Source organism: Parasteatoda tepidariorum, chromosome 7 (assembly GCF_043381705.1).
Source record: "Parasteatoda tepidariorum isolate YZ-2023 chromosome 7, CAS_Ptep_4.0, whole genome shotgun sequence".
NCBI classification, from domain to species: domain Eukaryota; kingdom Metazoa; phylum Arthropoda; class Arachnida; order Araneae; family Theridiidae; genus Parasteatoda; species Parasteatoda tepidariorum.
In genome coordinates this window covers 53,951,561-53,970,934 of record NC_092210.1, presented here as the reverse complement: position 1 = coordinate 53,970,934, position 19,374 = coordinate 53,951,561, and the positions used below count along the sequence as shown (strand labels likewise).

General features: G+C 28.8%; 1 protein-coding gene across 1 annotated transcript in view; it reads right to left on the bottom strand.

Annotated features, from left to right (window-relative positions):
- Nucleotides 1-7,614, bottom strand: part of LOC107451639 (serine/threonine-protein kinase NIM1) — a 73,170-nt gene extending 65,556 nt beyond the window's left edge. Inside the window, exon 1 of the mRNA XM_016067803.4 lies at nt 7,354-7,614. The gene's annotated coding sequence lies outside the window, so the exon portion shown is untranslated. The remainder of the gene's footprint in view (nt 1-7,353) is intronic.
- Between the last annotated feature and the right edge of the window lie 11,760 nt (nt 7,615-19,374).

Genomic DNA, 19,374 nt, shown 5'->3' with positions numbered 1-19,374 from the left:
TATATATATATATATAATAAGTAACCTTAGTGGTTAAGATTCTGAGTGAATATGTTATTTGTTAATTGTAGTAAGTTTCTGTGTGAAACTGAGAACCTGTGTGGTTCGAACTTAATTGGTTAAAAGTCTGTGTAACTCATGTTATCATTAAAAAATAAGCAAAATCATTAATTGTGTTGATTGACTTTATTAATGGTAACCAAGGCATTTACATATATATGTACGGTAAAGCATCAGGAGTCGGACTTCTATTAACTTCAATTTTGCGAATTTTTCCACTTTGCTATTTTTTTCGAGGAACCAAGAACATTTAGGAAATTTCTTGGTAAAATAACTTCCAAATAGAAAAGTGAATTTCCTATTTAAAGAACTTGAACTTTCTTTTTTTTTTTTGAGATCCACTTTCCCGATTTCCCAAAATATTTCAAACTTGGTTACGCATTTTATGGGGGATTTATTTTCGCAGCCATTTAACTTTTAGAGAGCAGTAGAAACATTAACTGAATCGGATATTTTGGACAGTGCGAAAAATAAAAACAAACAGTAATAAGATGAAGACAGAAATAATGAAGAGATCCCAAAATGAAATGTTGGAATCATTTGAAATAATTCGATAGTAGATAATAATTTACAAGATATAAGTGTATCAAGTGCTATTTTAATTATGTCTAATGTTTATGAATTTAAAATTTGCTTTGTGTTGTTTAAGTATTTCAAGTGGCTATTTTCTACTTAACGAATTTTTCATATAGGGAACTTTTTATCGTGATTTAGCGACTTCGAGCGATATATATACTTCAAGGCTGAAAACATACCAATGAATAATAATTAGATTTATATTTCAAAGGAAATATTTTTAGAATCTTTTCCTCTTTCAATTCCATATTAGGAAGCATTAAATGATTTTCCTTAATGCGTAGGGTTACAAGGTATGCGACGATTGAGCCTTTTCACTCATTTTATGTTAGTACTTACTGCAAGAGCGATTGTTTTTGCTTGACTCTTGCTGTATGATGTATTCCATGTAAGATCTGCCGGAACCATTCGGAGTTTTGTCGTCCACCCCCTCCCTTGTGGAGAGTGGATGTGAAACCAGCCTACCCGTAAATAAAACTAATGAATGAATAATTGGTTCACGACTGAATTATTTAAGCTAATTGTAAACAATGATGACAGGGATGTAGTCCTGTTATTATATACATACATATATATATATTAGGTACCTATCTATAAATCAAATCGGGATATTATTCAGGAGAAGCTTACGTAAACTTTTACAGCTTTTTCAGATAAGTATATCGTTGTTACAAATAAACTTAATGCGATTAATTTGAAATATAATAACATCATCACCACATAATTAGAGATATAAAAATTTCTTTTAAATATATACCTTCTTTGATAGTTAGATTGCTATTTCTAGTATTGCTTTGTTCTTTAGTTTGTTGTTAATGATTTTGGTTTGATTCTGCCGTGCTCATACTTTCGGTTTTTCTTAGGAAGTAATAGCATATTTTATTTCATCTTAAAATATTTTTTCAAATATTCTTCCAAGCACTTTACGGTAGAACAATGTAGAAAGGACTAATACCGCCCATCCTCCGTCCCTACGCCGGCTGATCAAAGTGGTCACCTACCCACACGGTGACGGCAGTCAGTGATGCTTGACTTCGGTGACGGTTAATATAAATTCCATTCTTTTTCAAAGGATTTAAAATCTCACCTTTTGTTTAATTCGTAAAAAGGTTATGCAGGTAAGCAATGGAAATAAATAATGTGTAGTCAGTCATATGTTTTTCGCTACCAGTTGAAGATAATAAATACAAGCTTGTCATGCAAAAATATGCATAACATATTTCCTATCAATTAAAAACTAAAATTTCATAAAACTTAAATTATTAAAAACTAACATTCATTCAATCCCTTTCTCAATAAATAAAAATCATAAATTCAATCGTTTATCTTTTTATTCAATAGCCTTGACTTGAGTTCATAAAATCTATATATAGAGATTCCTTCTACATCTGCTTAACACATTAGCATAGAATTTCAAAACAGTTATATGGCTGCTAAATGTTTTGATTTTATTAAAATTCCGTAATTATTTTTTCACACATTGTTTCCGCCAACACATTTGAATGCGTAAGGCTATGAAAAGGAGCCTTGGCAATAAATTAAAGCAATTAATACCCAATGCATGGAATCCTTAACTTCCCTTGGCAAAAACTATTCTAACATATATTAGTGACTTGCATATTTGATTACTTAATAGACGCTGATTGTTCTGCAGTGGTTGATATTACAGCTTCACCCTCAGAGCAGTTTTTAAAGTGTTTATTTAGTAATTCTTAAGTATATTAAAATTGAAGAATAATTTTCATTTTGATGGAGCTGCATATTTTCCGTAAATAAAAAAGATATTTTGGTTGCATTAAGGACGAAGATTTAAGATGAAAAAAGATGATTAAAAGATGTTTAAAAATATTTTGATAAATATAAAAGATTTTATTATTTTCCAATTTAATGCTTAATTCAAGCAGTTAATTGTTTTTTTGTGTAATTGCTTGCATATAATCGTGAAGAAGATTAATGGAAAATTGGAAATAAATCATCCACGTGCTACAGCCCAATATTTTGCCGAAATCGAAATTTTTCTGCAGTTAATTGCATAATTAAAAAAAAAGTTTTTTGTTAAGTTACTAAAAGAAAATTTTCATAATTGAACTAAAATTAAGATTATTATGTCCACTGTCCCATTTTTTTATTCAAATCTTTTCCCTCTCATTATTATTATTTTTTCTTGGTTTGGCTTATTCCAATACGTTTTTCAAAGATGAAAGGCCGCTTTTAAAAAAGGAAAGGGATTTTAAATTATTGACATAATAATCGTTTGCTTCAAGAAGCTATTTGGGTTTTTTGTTCCATGTGCTAATTCGTGGATGCTCATAAAAGCAGCTGTTTGAAAAAGCAGGTGCAGTGAATATTGGTCTATTATTTAAAAAGGGTAGAAGAGATTACTAATTAAGATTTCGGTAATACACCCATGTTCTAGAATGTACTCGTCCAAAAGTTTAGTCTTTCAAAACAAGATCGTTTGTTTAATTTAAAATTTGAATTTTAACAATCGTAAGAAAAAAACAGTCCTTTAAAAAAATTTGCTTTTCTTCCATTTTTTTTAAAAAAAAGGCATTTTTCTTAAGGTGAGTGAAATATTTTTAATATAAGATTACAGGAAAATTATTTATTTAAATTGTATTAACTGCATTAATGTCTTGTAATAAAATATAATTTTATTTAACAAATTTATAGTTAACTTTTTCTTAACAAGTTATTTTTGCCGGTATACTTACTAATTTTATCATTAGTAAATAGATGCTTTGAACTCAAAAGTTAAATTATAACAAAACAAGTCAATAATAATTATAATTACAGAAGGAATAACCCTGCAGATGTTAGGGAAGAGATAAAATCCTCCATTTCAATATAATAAATATCACCATAAAAATTTTTTTATATTGAACTCTTTATAAGTTAAAGCTCTTATGATAGAAACTGCTTACCATACTATCATTAATGCTTAAGGGAAAAATAACAGGGTATAATAAACTATCAATATTCATAATTCAATCTAAACTGTCACTAATCTCGCCAAATGTTTGAATTATAATAAAGAATAGAGTGAAAAATGTCTTAGTGTTCCACGTAATTTCAATTTCAACTTTTTCTTTTTTTAGTGATAGGGCTTTGGTAATTCGAAATTTCCCCCCCCCCTCTTAATAGTTTATTTTTCGTCTTTTGAAATTTATATTCATTTAGTGCACTCTTAAAATACGAAAACGTAAATTTAAAATTAAACGCCAAAGGGAAAGATGAAAAATATCAATTATATTTCATACGACCTAAATATCGATATTATTGTATTTAATTACTTAAATAAGAATTTATTAAACAAAAAAAAGTCTTATAATCTTTTATAATGCTTATTTTTATTTTATAAAAAGGTTATGGTTACATAATTTAGGCTCGTACATTTAGTGTCTTGTGTTAAAGCATTTGACAAATTTTTGAATAATTTGATTCTTACACGCATAAATATCATTTATCATACCATTGTAAAAATCAGAGTAAATAATTGTCTTCTTTTGTATATTTACTTTTAAATGAATACTTTCATTTTGAAATTCCTTTCTTCTTGATTTAGCATATTTCTTTATTTGAATTTGTATGACTTAATATCACTTACTTTAATTTATTCACTCTCCAGTGTCCTTGAAAATGATATAAAAATTGCTATCTTATTTTAAATTAAGTTTTCTTATGTATTTTGTTATCATTAAAAAATTATAATAATGCATAAAAAATTAAGTTTCTTTTTCAAAATAATAAAAATCATGATTAAGTGAAGTTCTTGAAAATGTTTTTGAATTTTATTGATTTTATGTTTATAAATTAAGAACTTTGAATGATAGAGAAAAATTATTTTTATTACTGCACAGATCCTAATTATTTATTTTCGTGATTTCGGAAAGTGATTAAAAATATTTTTTGAGTTCTAAAAAATACTTAACAGGTGCGTATTTTTTGTTGAAAAATCTGGTAACGCTGGTCTTAAGTTACATAATTTTCTTCATTCGCAGTTACATTAAGTTAACAAAATATTCTTTGTTTTGTAAAATATAGTGAGTTTAAAGGGAAAAAAAACAAAGGTGAATTAGAAACAATTACGGGGGTGCTGAGAGAAGCGAGAAGATTTCAGAGACGTTTAGTAAATAAAAAAATGGAATCATATTACTTTTATTGTGTCGGTATATGTCTTTCAGTTTTGAGCATCATAGTAGCCTAGATTCATACCTAATTATTAATTATTAACTTTTTTTGTACCGTACGAAGAACAGGTAGAAAGCTAATAATTAAAAGAAGTAAATATTTGAAATATTAACAACTCAGTTATTAAACAAGACAGTTAAAATATAGAGATTATTACAAACGATAAAATAATAGAGAGCTTATTTATTATTACAAGCTTAGATAACTTATGAAAAGCCCATAAAATATTTCCAATAAAACTGTAATATCATTAAGTTAATTTATTTTTCAACCTAGCGATTGATAATTTTTGAGGAACGTTAGAGACATTTTATATATTCGATCTATAATTATTAAAATTTTAATTATTTCAGATGCGATATATATTTATTCAGATAAAAATAAATTGTTTTCACATCTCGAAAAATTCAGTCATTAAAATTAGGAATTATTCAGTCTTTAGTGTCATTTAAAAATAATTAATGATAAATTAATGCGTCATTCCCAGTGAATTTAAATATGTCTGAAACTGTCAATGTCATCATTACAAGCCTATATCGCCTACTAATGGTAAAACGAGTGAATTTGATACATTCGAGTTTGTTTAGGCTGATTTCAACCTTAAACAAAACATTAGAACTGATGTTTATTTTAATGATGTTTATTTCATAACGTTCATTTCTTAAAAGATCCATATATCATGTGATAAGATCGGCAGCTGAAAACAAAAAACCGAAACGCATAATTAGGAGAAAAAAAACTACTTTTATGCATATTATGACCATATGGTTCTTGCCCACATATATATTTGTGTTACCAAAATTATGGGTATTTTTTTTTCTATGTAAACGACACTTGAGTCTTGCGTAAGTAAATTGGATTTATGGCTGCCTTTTAAAATGTATGTAAACAACTTTGAAATGTATGCAAACTCTAGATGCTGTAAATAAGAGTCTAGTATTATTTTTAAAGAAATATGCTCGCACATAAATCAAACCTCTCTAGCATTATTAAAAAAAATTTAAAATCCTAGTATACGTTACTCGCCTGGCGCGTTTTTAATAACTTCACAAACACAGAAACGACGCGTTGACACTTGTCACCGTACTGTCGCCAACGACGTATGACGATGAATGATTACTAATTATGACGTTTTTATGATTGCCCGCGAGATTTAATGCAGGCAAAAATATGGAAAATCATAATTTGAAAAGGGCAATTGCATAAACATACCATGAATAAAAGCTAATAAATGAAAAAAAGTAATAACACCGAATCTCATACACGTTGAACATGTTGTTGTCATCAGGGCCCGACTTAGACTAATTGGGGCCCGGGGCAAAGACTTTTTTTGTGGCCCCCCTCTGCTTCAGTTGTGAAGAACCGAACATTGTGGAAGTATTTAAATTTTTCACCTAATTATAGATAACAAGAAAATTGACTAAAACCTAAAATAGTTCTAAAGTTCACCCTCGCCCCAATGGTCAGACGAAATATTGTTCTGTCCATTTTATTGATTTTCTCACAATTCAAGGTTGCTTAAGCAAAAAAATATTTTTCTGTTCCGAATTTCTCTTTTACTGTCATAAGTAATAATAAGATAAAGAAAATATGGGTTATACTGCCAGGGGACTAATAATTTAAGGTTCACATACATGAACCTCAGGTCTTAAGTAAGTAAGTGAATATAAATATTTCAAATGTTAAATTGCACCTAAAGTAGAAACAAACATGCATATTGTTATATTATGGTATTTAAATACAATGATGATTAGATTTGATAATAATTTTGAATAAAATAAGTAGAAATTTCAAAAAATACGAAGTTTTGTTTAAGCACATTGCAAATTTGATTTAAATATCAGTTTTAAAACTATTTAAATTACATATCACGCAAAATAAATAATTATTGAAAATAATGCAACATTAATTACAAAAAAAATTATTTAATTCTTAGGGTAAAATTTAAAAATTAAGGGAAAAACACATAAAGTTACAAATTATTATGTAAGTACTAGTTATTATGTAAGTACNTATTGAAAATAATGTAACATTAATTATAAAAAAAATTATTTAATTCTTAGGGTAAAATTTAAAAATTAAGGGAAAAACACATAAAGTTACAAGTTATTATGTACGTACTAGTTATTATGTAAGTACCTTAACATAAAACAATGAGTTAAAATACGCATAAAAATATATCTAAATCGATATAATTTCTCATAACCTCTCTAAAGATATATCTTATATAGATATCATAATACTATGAGATTTCTTCTGACTACCACGCTACAAATTTCGCCATACAATACCAAGTTATACATACGTGTACCTGCATGTTCTTGACTGTATTTTTAAATCTCTAAATGTAGAATGTTGAAAAAATTTATACAAATCACAGATTTATTAAGTCAAAAGAAAAAAATATTTTCAGAATAGCTAAATTAAATAAAACTTAAAATTACTCTAATTTTCGAGTACGTAGATTTTGCGTCATTTTTCAAAAATTACTTCTGTTTTAAATGGAATTCTACCAAAATAACTTACATTTCCTGCATCTCTAGAAATCCCCAGAAAGCTTAAACGTCCACAAATGTTTACAGTGAGGGTAAAACTATAAATTATCTCTTAGTGTGTTTTTAGAAGCTAAGAAGCGAAGGTCCACACATTTGTACCGAGGTTATGAAGAGGTTAATGAGGAATTAAACTGCTTAATGGACACGAAAAAATTAAGCTATTTAAGGCTATAAGCAAGTTTATGTATGGTGTTTAGAAAATAACACCATATATACCTGATTTTTTTTATTTGTGAAAGAAAAATAAAAATAAAATTACCTGAACTTGACAAGCACGGAAATTCCACAGATAAGTATTACGATTTATGCATCGCTATCAGTCTTATCATGTTTCTTTAATGTTTATGTAAATAAACAGCCAAAGAAGAATGAATTTTGAAGTTTAAAGATGACAAGGCAAAATATTTTGTTTCAGAAAAAATTCTTTAAATTCATTTAAGAGGTAAAATATTTTTCTTTTTTTTAATCCCCCCCCCCTCTAATTTACGTAATATTGATGTAGTTAACGTAATCGGCATTATTTGTACGCATCAAATATTTATTTCATCATGTTTTATCTCGTGCATTTCAGCATTTCGCTTTTATAGTTTTTGTACCAAACAGCGCTTTTTTTAAACATGTTGATTAAAAATGTTTTCTTAAAAATAAATTTATAAAACATAGTGATTAAATATGCATAAAACAAAATATTTCTTAATCTTATATATTCAACAACATTTCATTATTTTCAATTGAAAATAATGTTTGACACGAGGTTAAAAATGCAAATTAATAATGTTTTGTTGTACGTTGTTTCCTTTCCGATGTTTCGTCAGTGGATTATAATTTCGATATTGGCTGTGTTAGTCCTATAAAGTAAATGAGTAAAGTAAACAAAATAACTATTTAAAGCTAATGTATACTTAGCTTAAACTTGATTCTTCAAATTTAATGTAATAACGCTCTTGTAATTCAAACGAATCAACATTTATTATTTTATTTACGAACGAATGAAATATTATCGCTGTTATAAATAATGTTTTTCAAATTAATTGCTCGAAAAATATTGCTTTGAAAGAGTAATTACTTTGTTTTGTGATATACCAAAACTCGAAAATTATATTGCCCTACATGCGTGGGCATTTAAACAGCAATAGCGAATAATACAGATCAGGCACTCCTCACATTTTGACGAAAATCGCTAATATGCCTGATGGGACAAATTAACTGCACAGAAGGGGGTATTGAAAATAAAAATCGATTTCATTTGGTAAGCCCTAAGTATTATTGAATTAATTATATGAATTAGAATTTATCAGACAGAATGAGCTTTTTATTTTTTAACTCCCCTAGTCATGCATATATATATAACAGAAAAAAAAAATATCTATTCGTTCTAGATGAGAAAAATAATTAACATCACTTTGAAGTAACTTTTATTTCTCAGCCAAACTGGTACCCATTGAACCCTTTTTCACGGTACCCTATCGTTCCGTGGAACACTTTTCGCGAATCACTGGTGTAGATACCAAATCTTAGATCCCGACCTAGAGGCTATAGAAAAAGAAATTCTTAATTAATATTTTCCTATCTAAGCATTCCTTATCTTAGCATCTTTAACTTGAGTGCATTTTTTTCACACAATATTTCAAGCATTTTTTTGTGATCTAGTTATTACTTCCTCATTATACTTCTTTTTATTTTTGAACATTTTATATGACCTCTCACACAAGTTCTAAAACCAAAATTTGAACCTTGAACCATTTGTCAGCGAAATAATTATTTCTCATATCACCATTGAACTGAAAACATTATCTTCTAAGGAAAATTTCCTTAAAACATTCTACTGTAGCATTTCTTACAAAATAGAATTGATTTTTCTTAAACTTGACCAAATTGTAATAAATACATTTGTTATTTTCGTAAGATCAAAATGAAACAATACATAATGTTTTTTCTATTCGTCTTTATTACTTACAGCAATTTAGTTGCAAGAGTAAACTCAAACCAAAAGATATTTTGTAATGAATATTTCTTAGATTCAGCATTCACGTGACTCTAACAGAAATCTATAATTCTCATAAGTATTAGTTTTCAGGATTTAAATAGATTTCTATACAAATATTATTTGCTTATTTTGTTAGATGGCAGCACCATTAAAAATGCTTTTGGAGTAAATCGTTTCATCTCTAATCACATAAATTGCATTAAGTCAACTGAATTTCTGTGATTACTTTTTGATTGCTACTTTTACGGAAATATAAATATTTTTCTTTTAATTAAAAGAGGCAAATGCTTTCAGAGACATTTATTTGAGACATTTTGACAAATTCTTTTTTTTTTATCTTAACGTAGTTTAGTTGAATATTTAAAACGAAATAAAATCACATTGCCTTTAACGATAAAACCTAATTTTAATTTTTATAACTTCACTTCTATTTTCAGATAATTTATACATATTTTATTTTATTTATTTATTAAGATTTGTTTTAAGCTTTAATGCTTCTTCTTTGTTCTTTTGAGCATTAATGCTTTTTCTATAGTGCTGCCATCTATAAGCAAATATAGTAACTTTGATTGAAATATATTCTTCCAAACAATATACTGCTGCCATCTATGATCCTCCCTCACTGTCGAAAGGGACACTGTAAAAATCGACAACTTTCAATCAAAATCTCTTAAAAATTTTGTATTTATAACTTTCAAATTAAAATAAGTAACTAACTAAATACGCTTTGGTAAGGTATAGTAAATTTGTTTGTATTTTGAAGTAAATATAATTCTAAGAATGAATTTTTTGTCAAGCTTATTATAGTTTTAGATTTTAATATTTTTTTTATGCAATTTACCTTACTACCAAATTTTCCAATGCTGCAAATAAGTTCAAGCAGGAATATTTCAGTAATTTTCTAGTTTATTTTGCATCATTTAATACAAAAATACTTTGCACATTATTGAATAATTGCGTATTGAAGAATTTTACTTCTCCCTGTGTTTCGATAGTGTCTACGCAACAGTAATAAGCCGTTCGGTCAAAACAAAAATTAATCAATACGTAAACCTAGCACCCACTTTTCGTAGAAGAGACATTGAACCTCAGATCAAATTAGAGATTGGTAAATACCAACCTTTTTGGTATCACTTACAAACTGATACTTATACAACTAAGTATCAGTTACAAGTGCCTGATACATATCAATCTTAATTTAGATCTTAAATAAAAATGTGGGAGTAATAATTAAGTCAAATGTGGGAGTAATAATTAAATCAAGTTTCGATTATTTTATTAGAGCTAAAATTGTATATTGAATGTATACGCTTACTAATTTAAATTTTAATTCCCTTAAATTGCAGATTTGAAATAATTTTAATCATCAAATAAATCAAAAGTTGAGTCAATTTAAATTCAAAATTACGAATTCAAAAAAATATACTAAACGTGTGGAAATTTGAAAATCTCATTGAGTATTGAAATCAATCAACGGCAGTTTTTTTTAATTATTATTATGATTGAAATAGTAACAAACAAAAAAAAATTACGCATGCAATTAAATTAAACAAAAGTTGATTAAATTGTCATTACTAGAGCAGCGGTGGCTCAGGTAATAGAGCGCTTGCCTCCCAATGAGGTGACTGGTTAATACGAATTCAGCTTTCGTCTCTCTCTTACCTGAATGCTGACGAAAACTATTCTCAGAGCTAGACGGAATCTCCTTGCCCTCGAGCTAACTGTGGAAAGTGTTTGTGGTTTTCCGTTTCATGTAACGCAAATGAGGGCTAGTTCCAATCAGAAAAAGTTTTCCACACAGGCTAGTTTGTTAAAATGTTTAATCCAGGAGTTTCCCTGTCTCTTGGGTTGGGTTCAAAATTTTAAGGCTACGGAATTGAACATTGATAGTCGTAAACTCAGAATTAAGACGACTATCCAACGCGGGTAATATAATAAAACTATTATTAGTGTTTAAAATATTTTTATTATACATAGTGGTTAAATTAAACTGCCATCGGATCTGAATGAATTCGGAAGAAATTTAAAATTCACTATAATGTATATCGTTCGATCAAGGTTACCGAGAAAAAAAGTTCAAAATTTTTCGAACACGTGGCGCTAAAGAAAATAAAAAATACTTGAAACTATCGTCCTCTTTCCACTGCAACTTCCGGAGAACCCATTAACTCAAACTTACGAATTATGTTTCTAACTGCGTTTTAGGCATGGGTCCTCTCCTTAAGAGGACGCCATACTACGGGAGAAACTTTTCATCGCAAATTTTCTTTCACCTCCATTACTATTTTAAAATTTAAAAAAAAAATGAGTACAGGTAAGCTTAAAGTAAACAACGAAGTTTCAATTGGAAAAATAAATCGAAATATCAAAATGTAAACAAATTATTGGAAGAGAATTTCTCCATTCGCTCCCGTGAAAATGACGGGGTGAGGTTTCGCCCTCTATTTCTCGCTCCCGTGATATTGACGGGTTGGAGTGTTCAGTAGTAACGCGCCAATAAGAATGAAACTAATTAATTTAGTTTTGCCCGGAAAACATTTTATATCTCATTTTACACACCAGATGGCAGTACCAGGATATTTTTAAGGTATTTGTAGATAGTTTATTTTAAACTAGATGTCAGCAATAATCAAATACGTAATACAAATACAAAAGCCAAAAAATAGGCACTCTTATGACCTTTTTCTTGAAAATTAACCGATCGTTAAGGGGTTAATCTTCTCCATTTCCTTCTCATAATTTATTTTCATTTTGATATTTTGAAAATTTATTTTCAGTATTTGAAACTTCATGGCATACTCGAGGTTTATCTGAACTCACTTTTTCTATACTTTAAATTAGTTATGGGGGTGAAAGAATATTGACAACGAAAATTTTCTCCCGTGGTATGGCATCCTCCTCAGTTTTACTCCCAACGACAAACACGTATTGTAGTATTGCTCTCCTTCTGATAAAATGATAAACGATTTTTACAAACAATGTGCGGTCCTTTCTCAAAATGCAGTGAAATGATTTCTAAGCAATAAGCATGCATCTTTATTGAGTATAATATGAAAAATGTTCAGCAACTTCCACTATTCCCACTAATAGCATAGTTTTATTCACAAAAACCGGATACCTTCCTAAGAAACGGAGTTTTACAGGGAACAATACTCGGGAAGAGTGAGATCTGACGCACATACATGCATATTCCTTTTCACTCCGAATTGGAGAAAAGGGCTTCTATCATAGCTTTCCATTTTACTCTATTTGTGGCCAGATATTTTGCCTCTCTATGCTATTCCTATTGTTTCCAATTAGCTTACAATAGTCCTGCTCCAAGTATTTTTAGGTTTTCTTCTTTCTCTATTGCTCTCTGGTCTGACGTAGCGTTATAATGAACTCTATTATAGATAAATTATATACGCTATACAATTTTGCATATGATTTTAACAGTACAACGTAAACTATTGAAAAAAAATTAGTCACAAATTAACTTTATTATGATCTATTAACTTAGTCATATAGATCATTTCAAAGTTATATTAACTTTGAAATGATCTATATAACATGTATTTGAAGTTTCATCCGAATCCTTTCAGTAGAATCGGAACTACGAGCTACTGAGTACTCTCAGTTTAATTTAAACATCCTGAATAATAGCCTAAAAAACAAAGTGTTGAGTTGTTAAAGTGCCAGCCAAAAATAATTATTCTCCCCAACTTTTTTTTGGAAATCATTTTCATCTAATTATATAGACTACACTTTTTTTTATAATTAAAATTTAACGCATGAATCGAATTTCAAATGGGGATAATTTTTTAAAGCGATAAATATCTTAAAATTTATCTATGACTAAGCAGAATAAACTAAAAAATGTTAGATGAATCGCTTGAACATAACGCAAAAACGCACCCAAGCAGTGTGAGAAACTTAGATTCTTTGTGACGAACCGAAACATTGATACAGCTTAAGATTTCCGGGTCCAAGACTGATCCAAAGTGAACTGCAGCAGACAGAGTATGCAAGAAACCAACTACAAAATGGAAGTGATTCGGCAAAACTAGTTGCAGAACTTAATCCTTCAGTTCTATTAGCAAAATGATGCCGGGTATGTAGATACGTAAATTGCACTCATTACGTCAGATTAGCTTTTTAAATCGATCCAGAAATCAACTTTTTTAAATAGTGTTGCCATCTGGGATTAAATTAATAAGATTCAGTCATTTTCAATTCAAGATCCTCACGGTTGCAGTTACAGTGACAAAATTTCGAAATTTTCAAATGGCAACACCATTACAAAAATCTAAATGGAATCTCAAGTTTTTAACATAAGAAATTGAGACGCTAGGTTTTTTTGCCAAGTGTCTCTTTCGTGACCACTAACAAGAAGTCTGATCTAAAAAAAATACCCCTTTGGATGCAAATATGGACAAGTGAGGACGGACATTAAATGCTTTCTTTGTAATTTTATCTCTTTTTTAAAAAAGCTTTAGTGGTTTCGAAAAATGGCGATAATTTTCAGCAAGTAATTGGTGACAAATCAATTCGAAAATGGAGAAAAGTAATCGCGAAACTAGTCGTGATTTCCTACTCTAAAAATATCGCTTCTACCCCATTTTAGTTTTTTTACTGTGAGGATTACGTTTCAATAAAAAAAATGGTTGTTGCCATTTGAAAAATTCGAAATTTTGTCACTATAATTGAGTTCTGCAGTCGTTTTAATAAATAACATTAAACCAAGTCATTCTGGTTACACAAACTAAAATGACTTATTGTTCTCGAATGACAAAACATTATTACATAACCGTTTAAATTAGAAAACAAAATCTCTTACATCAATATCGATTTCGAAAGGTACATGAAATGGAAATAATATCTTAAATAGAGTAAGATGCTTACGATAATGACAGATAATTCCCACATCATGACTTTAAGAAGAAAAAATCTTTAACAAAGGCTACATAAATAGTTAGCTTCGTAAAAGCTATGTAATTTAGTTATTTTTGTATAAATTTTGTCTCCATATAACTTGTTTGTGAAGTTTTGATTTTGGAAAATTTATTCGTAAAAATATGGTAATTTTGATCCGAAATTTTTTTCCGTCAAAACACAAATAGTAATTAAAGTGATAAATTGATAGAGGTAAAGTAGTAGTAACAAATAGAGGTAAAGTTTGTTTTAAAATCCACCAATTTTGAAGGAAGCAGTATAAAAATTAGTAAGAAATTAACTCTCTCGTTAAAATTAAAGTTTCCTTTTGATATTTTGTAACTATCAGGGTAATCAGTTAAAGATTGACAGTAATATTAAATAACGCGTTTTTATCAAGATGTGATATGTTCAATATGTTTGTCTCACATTTGAACCACTCGTTTCTTATGAGATAATTTTAAAAAATTACGAAAAAGTTTTTTTCGATATTTGTATTTATCGTGATATATTGAGCCAATTAGGGGGCAATTAGCCTAGTTAGCAGTGATGCTAAATAAGCATTACTGCGAAGAGAGAAGTTTTGAACTACACACCTTTTACACCTTTATCAGATAAAAAAAAAAATTTAAAAATTTTATTTTGATGTTATTATCGAAGTAACTTGGGGTTATTAGTTCAAACTATATAACAATGCAATATAATATATTTCAACCAGGTCAAAAAATCCCTAATTTAAACCAGATGTTTTTTATCAGGCAAATAAAAAAAAATCAGACTTTTTTCTCGGTATTTTGTTTTTATTGAGGGTAATTGGCCTAATTGACAATGAATTATCATAATCAATTAGAATTATCATAATCTGTTTGGTTCACCTTACCCGATTTCATCTTTTGTGCCATTAAACTGCGAAGAAGCGAATTTGTTAGGATGGACAACTATGTAAAAACTCAGAGCAATCAGATTTTTTTTCTTTTTTGGCGGAACAATCAGTCACCTACGGAAGATTTTTAACCCTCTAATTTGCACTTAGAATATTAATGCCTAAGATTTTAAGCAATGCTGTCAAAGATTTTTAACCCTCTAATTTGCACTTAGAATATTAATGCCTAAGATTTTAAGCAATGCTATCAAAGATTTTTAACCCTCTAATTTGCACTTAGAATAATAATCCCTAAGATTTTGAACAATGCTGTTAAAGGTAGCAAATAATCGTAGAATTGCAAAGCGATGAGTGCGAACAGGTGAAAGACAATGTGGAGTCGCGACGTGGTGAGTAAGAACAGATGACTATGGGGTGACGTGAGTTCGAGTAGGTGTGCCATCTGATCACCACAAGCAGCAAGTATAACTTAAAATCAGATTTATTAAATCCTGAATGAAATATCAAAGCATTAATTTTGTCTACAACTTAGTATAAAAAATAATTTTTTCTGGAAAATCGGTAGAAATGGCAGCTATGCTTTTTGAAATATCGTTATCATGGCATTGAAAAAAATAACTATATTTCACGATGTATTGCCTAGTTTCAATTTAGAATGGAATGGTCATGTGAATTATTATTTTCAGTAGTTAAATGATTTACTTTTTGTATTAGTTTTATAAGTTATCATTTCATGTGTTTAAGCACAACAAAAAGTTGAGCTCCAATGATAATATTTAGAGAGCGTCATTGAAGTAGTTTTTTTTCCTTCAATTTTCATTCCTAGATTAATCTTTGAAATATTCGAAATATTTTATGGAACAAACCAATTGATGAGCAATTTGTTTCTTTGATGCACACCGACAACTTTTACCATTCTTTTAAAGAAACTTTTATTCGATTCAATTGGACTTTTGATGAAAATCTTAAACTACTACTTTACAATCTATTGCTATATGCAATTTTTTAAAGATATATTTCGTGATTCATAGCTCCCACAGAATAAAATTAAGATTAAATTCGTGAGTAGATATTGTAGGTTTTGTAATCTGTTGTAATAAAATGCTCGATTCCAAGGATTTTTTTCTCATGAACATTTAAACACCGTTACAGTTATAAAAATTATTCATGAGATTGGCTGGGTAAACAAAAAGTACTACAAAATTCCACGTCAAAATCATAAAACTGTGTTTCAAAACATCAGCTGCTCAAAACGTTAAAATACTGAAGTCACGACAATGTAAGAAAGGAAATTAAGACGTATAGAATAAGACATACTCCCATAACATAAATATTCTTTACTAATTAAAAACTTTCGAAAACAGTTTTAGAAATTACAACTGCCACCATTATTTTATAATTTAAATTCAGAATAATTACATGAAATTCTATAATAATTGTGACAGAAATAATTTAGCAATTAAGATCCAGTTTCTTAAAATCGGGCCACAGTTGAAGAGTTATAAAAGTTTTAACTAAGTCAGTGCAAAAAAGTACATTTTTTGTACACAAACCTTATATAATCTTTAAACTGCTTATGAATTGAGGTATTCTTATTAGTTGCTTAAAAACTGCATTGAAATCAATATCTCATTTGCCTGAATAGCAATGTTGATGTATAAGTCAAAATTTGTTCCGTTTCGATCTATAACTTAAATAGCTTCTTTAAGTATTATACTTGGGTGTAATTTAACTCGATTTAGTCTAAAAGAATTACAATGGGAACACTATATTACTTACTTAGATAGCAACAATTATGCTTTGCCCCGTTTGCCCCTATCCTCTCGGTAAATCCTAGATCGAGACTAAAGCTCCCTTCGTGAAAGTGTGTTAACTTCAGATATTCATAATTCGGCCTAAATCATATTTTCGAAAAAAATTCGTAGCATTCCCATAACTAATTTTGTGTCCAATCACTCAAGTAAGAGCCTCAAAGTTCAGGGTTATGTGATATAAAAGTTGAATATGCAACCATAGATCTGTGACTTGATTTTGTTTCTGCTTAAGGCTTTTCTAACAAATTTCATACTTATCTAGTTTTGACAAAAGCAGCTAAAAACCTTGAAAATAGAGCGAAATTTTGCTATTTTACGGTCAATTTTATGGCCTAAATAAATGTAAAACCACACGTATGCTGATATTTTTTACGTACTATACATTAATATGTATTTACAAAAATATATACCTTTGTGATTTGTTAGTACATGTATATTTTAAAGATCAAAATCTAAGAAAACAGCCTTATTTCGGAGATTTTTGAATGGCCTTTGATGCAAAAGTTCACAGGAAATATTTATGTCTTACTAGTTAGCGTGAAATTGTTTTAAAACACAAAATATTTGATCAGCGCTGTGGTTCACTTATTTTACAAGAAAGTATTATCGCGTTTAAATCGATACACTTATCTCAAAATTCCAGAGGAAAGTTAGTTTTCACCACCAAAAGACCTTGAGAAAAAAATTTCTCTTCGCAAAAGGAAAAAAAATACGCGTCTAATAGTTTTACATAAAAAATATTTTGAAAATTTTAATAAAATCAAAAATGTTAAGTATCTAACCCTACCTCACTCATAAAGAAATTCACTATTTAAGCATTAGTGATACTGGTAATACTATGGTTTGAACACTTTAGAACGGATTCAAAATTATTTGGCGAGAAAATGTACGTTTTATTCATTGAAAATGTAAATTTCACTTTGTAAAACGTTAAAAAGAAATTATTTCCTTTAAATTCAATTGGAAAAAATCCAGAGTTGGGAGTCATGTACAACTTTATTACGTTATAGATAATGAAAACTTAATTAAAATTACTTATAATACTAATTTCTGATTTTTTTAACTTACGATTACTATTATAATCGTAAATACAAATAATCATGGTTTGCTATTAACCCACTAACGCTTCTGTGCGTAAGAGGTCGTGTTTTAACCTGCAGTCTTCTCCACATAGCAAAACCTATTATTGTATAGTATTAGATAGGGAAATAGTGTATTAGGGAGAAACATTCTTCCAATTTTATCCATTTTCTAAACAGCAAGTAGGCGAATCCTGGTAAGACGTAATCATATGATTTAGAATAACAGGTGATTATGATTGCGCGTCATCTCAATTATTAAAAACCAGAGTTGATTACTAATGATTTCGATTCAAAATACAAAAATTTTTGATGAAAAAGCGTATATGAATATCTTTAATCTGTACTAGATGTATCTCGAAAGTCAAGAAATACACAAGCTACGGCCATTCATTTCCAGGACTGATCTAGTAACTGTGTTAAAATTCCTATCTGAAATACATATGTGCCATAATGTTATATGTACCTACCATAATGTGATTCTGTATTGGGATGTTAATTTTTCAGAAAGACATTTTTCAGAAAGACAAGTTGCTCCTTTAGCAAATTTAAAATTTTTGGTAACAAAAAGTCTGCGAAGGATTTGAATGAAGAGTAGGGTAAATGATTCATCTCCACAACCACAATGTCTGAAACCAAAAAAACTTATTTAAGAATGTCAAAATCATTGCAAAAACCCTAAATTTTAGAGAAAAATTTGGCTCGGAAACTTTCCATTGAAGTATGGCAGGTGGAGGTTACTTTAAAACATACAAACTTTTAAACAAGATAAAACATACTCATACTAAATCTGATTACACGTTACTATTATTATTATTTTGTGCGCAAAGTCTATAAGATTTAGAAATTTAAAATTGCGAAAGAGGTGTGTAGAAAGATGTATATTGAGTAAGAAGGAGTAAAAAAAAAATTGCATTCGATAATTAGTTCGAAAACTACTAAACTTGAAGTAAAAAAAAATAGCATATGCTCCTTTTTGAAAGTTGCATAGATGCCACTCCAACTTAGAAGTTTGATTTGCCAAAAGGGCTATTTTTTATTTGTGAACATAAGGCGAGTTTTTTTCCAAAATTCCGAATTGTTTGAATATTACTGCTATTTTCGGGAATCTTCTCTGTCATTTTGCTTTAAATAACGACAACTTACACATTGTTGAAAGAAAAATGTATTTATCTCTCCCGAGATCTTTATTTTATTAGCTTAGTGTTGATAGTAACAAAAAAATATATGTTGCTATATCTAAATCTTAACATTTATATTTAGTTTTTTAAAAATTTAAAATTCGTAATTCAAAAGAGATAAAACCCGTTTTCTATTG